Source organism: Urocitellus parryii, unplaced genomic scaffold (genome assembly GCF_045843805.1).
Source record: "Urocitellus parryii isolate mUroPar1 unplaced genomic scaffold, mUroPar1.hap1 Scaffold_59, whole genome shotgun sequence".
Lineage (NCBI taxonomy): Eukaryota > Metazoa > Chordata > Mammalia > Rodentia > Sciuridae > Urocitellus > Urocitellus parryii.
This window is the reverse complement of record NW_027554094.1, coordinates 2,499,515-2,503,982: the sequence shown is the minus strand read 5'-3', so window position 1 is coordinate 2,503,982 and position 4,468 is coordinate 2,499,515. Positions and strand designations below refer to the sequence as shown.

General features: G+C 41.0%; 1 pseudogene; it reads left to right on the top strand.

Annotated features, from left to right (window-relative positions):
* The first annotated feature begins 3,258 nt into the window (after positions 1 to 3,258).
* LOC144252795 (2-aminoethanethiol dioxygenase-like) lies at positions 3,259 to 4,014 on the top strand (annotated as a pseudogene).
* Positions 4,015 to 4,468: the final 454 nt, after the last annotated feature.

Sequence of the window (4,468 nt, the reverse complement as noted above, 5' to 3'; positions counted from 1 at the left end):
TAAACTTGTCAGATGTATGGTTGGCAAATACTTTCCCCCAATCTGTGGCTTCTCTCTTTCACTTTGTTAATCATTTTCTTTGCTGTGAAGTTTTTTTTTTCCCTTTGATGACATTTCATGTGTCTCTTATTTTTGGAATTATATCTGAAATAATCATTGCCCTGATCAGTGTTATAGAACTTTTCCTCTTATATTGTCTCCCTGTGGTTTTATAGTTTCTGGTACGTTTATCTTTAGTCCCTCTGGAGTTGATTGTTTTACCATAATATTTGTAATATGAAACTGTAATGTATCCTTGTTTGAAATTTCAAAAGGAGATATATTTTGCAGAATTTCCCAAATTTTTGGCTATGTGAGTCTATCTTGACTAGTGCATATTCAGTATATAGCATAATAGGTTTCCTTGTGGCATATTCACATATATGTCACCTTTGAGTTGATGAATGAATGTATTGTTGATGAGGACCCAATTCATCCTTTTGTGTGTAGATACATAATTTTCCTAACAGCATTTATTGAAGAGATAGTCCTTCTCCCCTCTGGGTGCTTGGTACCTTTGTCAAAAAAAAAAGACTGTAAATATGTGAGATTTCTATTCTGTTTCATTATTTGTTTTATGCCAGTTTTATACTGTTGTGCTTTGTAGTACTTTGTAGCATATCTTGAGGCCAGGTAATATGATGCTTCCAGATTTGTCCTGCTTACTCAGGACTTATTTGGCTGGTCACAGTTAGTTGTAGTTCTAATTGAATTTAAAACATTTTTTTCATTGTGTAAAAATGCAAATGGAATTTTGATAAAGATTGTGTTAAACTTGTAGGTTGTTTGGAGTAGTATACTTATTATTCATTAAGTCTTCCAATCCATGAATGAGGCATGTCTATTTGTTTGTGTCTTCTTCAATTTCTTTCATCAACATATTGCAGAATCAGTGTACAAGTCTCTTGCCTCCTTAGTTTATTCCTAGATAATTTATTCTTTTTGATGCTATTGTAAATGGTATTATTTTTCTTTCAGATAATTTGTTATTAGTACATAGAAATGTGACGGCTCTTTGTTTATTTGTTTTTTAATCCTACAACTTTCCTAAATTCATGTATTAGTTCTACCAGATTTTTGCGGTGTATGTGAGTTTTTTTTTAATATACTTATTTGTTAGTTATAGGTGGACACAATATCTTTATTTTATTTGTTTATTTTTATGTGGTGCTGAGGATAAAACACCATGCCTCACGCATGCTAAGTGAGCACTCTACCTCTGAGCCACAACCCCAGCCCAAAGTTTTTTTGTTCCTTTCTTTTTAAATAGTTTTTTTGTAGTTGTAGATGAAGAAAATTCCTTTATTTTATTTGTTTACTTTTATGTGGTGCTGAGGATCAAACCCAGTGCCTTACAAATGCTAGGCAAGTGCTCTGCCACTAAGCTACAGCCCCAGTCCTCAAGGGTTTTCTTTCAGGTTATATCATCCCCAAACAGGAACAATTTTATCTCCTAATTAAATGTCTTTTTTCCCCCAACCCCCATTTGCTCCCACAAGGACTTCTAGTATTGTGTTGAACATGAATAGAAATCATAAGAGTGAGCATCCTTTGCATACTGTTTCTGATATTAGAAGAAAACCTAATTTCCAGTTTTCACAATTGAATATGATATTAGCTGTGGACTTGTCATATATAACCTCTAATTATGTTCTGATCCTAGTTTGTAGAAAATTCTTATCATGAAAGAATATGAACTGATTTTTCTGTAGCTATTGATAGGACCACATGACTTTTATCCTTCATTAAACCTGACAAGATTACTGTTATCAAAAAATCAAAAGACTAGCACTACTCACAATAGCCAAATGTCAAATAACCTAAATGTCAATCAGTGGCTGAATGAATAAAAAAATGTGTATATATACAATTTAGAATATTATGCCACCTTCAAAAAGAAAGGAATACTAAAATATCTGAAAACATGTATAAACCTTGAAAACAATATATTAAGTGAAATAAGCCAGTTACAAAAGGAGAGGTACTACATGATTCACTTATATGGCATTACTGAAACAGTCAAATTTACAAAAGTACAGAGTAGAATAGTGGTTTTTAGGATCTGCAGGGAGAGGTAAGTAGGGAGCTGATTTAAATAGGTACAAGGTTTCAACTGAATAAGTTCTAGAGATCTGCTCTATAACATTATGTCTAGAGTTAGCCAGCTTTTATATAAATAAAAAATCTGTTAAGAGAGTGCACCTCACGTTGCATTCTTAACAACCTTAAAAATGGGTAGGAGTGGGGTTGGACCAACATCTAGCAGACAAGGCAGTAGGGGATAATGAGGGAGAGCATATTTACAAAACTTCAAACCTGACACAGAGTCTGGAGCGCACAGAGGAAGGGTAGATAGTACAAAAATGGAGAAAATTGCTGAAGTGAAGCTGGCAACATGGGGAAGTTCAGGTCTTCCAATACAATTTATAAGAAACACCTACTATATCCTATAAGCAGTTGGGAATCAGAATTGCTTAGCATGCATTCAACTCCCAGTAGAGAAGCCCCAACTAAGAGAGATTTCAACATAAGGAGTTGCTCAGAAACAGGGCTAGTCCAGAGTTGGATAATTCTGTGTCATGATGATGCATGTGGTTAAAGACCCAAGAGCCATCTATCTTCCCAACCTGCCATCCCCATCATGTCAGCACGTTCCCTTATGATTCAGGTGGGGCAGCAACAGTTTCCAAATACTTTGCAGAATTGGGTGAAATGACAAAAATCTATAGCCCAGATCTGTAGCCTCATACTTGACAGTGATGTCTAGATCTTGGGATTTTGATTTTGCACCTAAAGGAGACTTTGGATCTTCAAAGCAGAAACATCCCCAACAGCTGCCTCACACCAACAAACCCATAGCAAGACAGAGAAAAATGATTTATGCAATGCCACTATGGGTCTATGAACAATATGTAGGGCTAAAGATATATGTTTACAAATAAATAGAATTCATCACCAATAAACATTTAATGAGCATTCCTTAGGTGCTAGGCCCTATTTTTAAAATATTTAATAGTGACGGTGGCTGGCGTACCATGAACCCCACAGGAAGATCCTTGCAAGGGGCCTTCCACTTAGTCCAGGGCTGCTAGCCATTGTGGCAGCTGCCATGGACCGCAAAGGTCAGAGGAAAGGAGGGAGCCGGCCCAGCACACGGAGGAACAGCCAAGCAGACCCAAGACAACACGTCTTCCCTGACCTAATTGATTGCCCACCGGCATGCCTCATTTTCAGGGCAGCGGGGACAGCCACTGCACTGCCGATCTTGGCTCAGAGTTTGGCTCCGAGGTGCCAATGCCACCTGGCTTCCCGGAAAACATGAGCAAGCTGAAAAGCCTGCTGATCCAGGTTCATGCCAAGGACTCAACATGGCCCCACATAAGTCCACGCCGCAATCGCTGTCGCACAACCTGCTGCCCAATCTGCAGCCGGTCACCTACATGCATGTCTAGGAGACAGATGGCTTCAGCCTTGGAGTGTTCCTGCTGGAGAGCTGAACGTCCATCCCGGTGCACGACCACCCTGGCATGCACGATAAGCTCAAGGTCCTCTATGGCACGTGCACATCAGCTGTACTGACAAGTTGGAGGCGGAGAGCGGGCAGCAACCACGATCCCTGCTGCCAGAGCAGTAGTTCAAGCCCCCGCTTCAGGCCCTAGAGTGGGAGGCGGTCGACCAGGAGTGCTGGCACTTTATGGCTGAGTATACTGAAGTCAGAGGCCTCTGCATCCTCACGCCTCACAGGGCCAAGCTGCAACAGATCTATGTGGTGGACAGACCCGCTGCCTTCCTGGACATCCTGGCCCCACCCTACAACCCGGAGGGACGGCTGTGACTGCCACTATTACCAGACCCAAGGAGGCCTCTGGCTCTGAGAGCGACCTGCCTTGAGAGGTGTGGCTCCTGTAAACCTCTCAAGCTGAAGACTTCTTGTGCTAGGGAGAGCCCTATTCAGGCCTCCAGGTCTTCCCTTGAAGCAAATTGCGCCCTGGAACATTGGGCAGAAGACATGCCATACCCTTATCAGCCTGGATGGCTGTGGCACTGCACAAAGTCTCTCTTTCTCCCCCCCATCCTGATTATTGGATTTACTGAGGTGAGCAGCAGCTGATTCCTCTGCAGGTTGTGAAGCAGGGGCAACTGGACTACAGACACCTGGTATGGTTTTGGGGGCAGGGTAGGAGGGAGGCTAGGTTTCCTGGTACTTTCATTGCCACTGGGGCTTTGATTTGTGGGAGTGGGCAAGGGACTTTGAAAGGCCTTCACCCTAAAGCCATAATGAAAATATTCTTCCTTGGTAACCCATTCTGTACAGAAAATACTAAATGATTATCTTAATCCCAACCCTTTGGTAAATAGGATTTGTCTTTCACTGCTGCCATTATAACCTTTTGATCCTCATAGTTTTATCTCATTGACTGAGCATGAT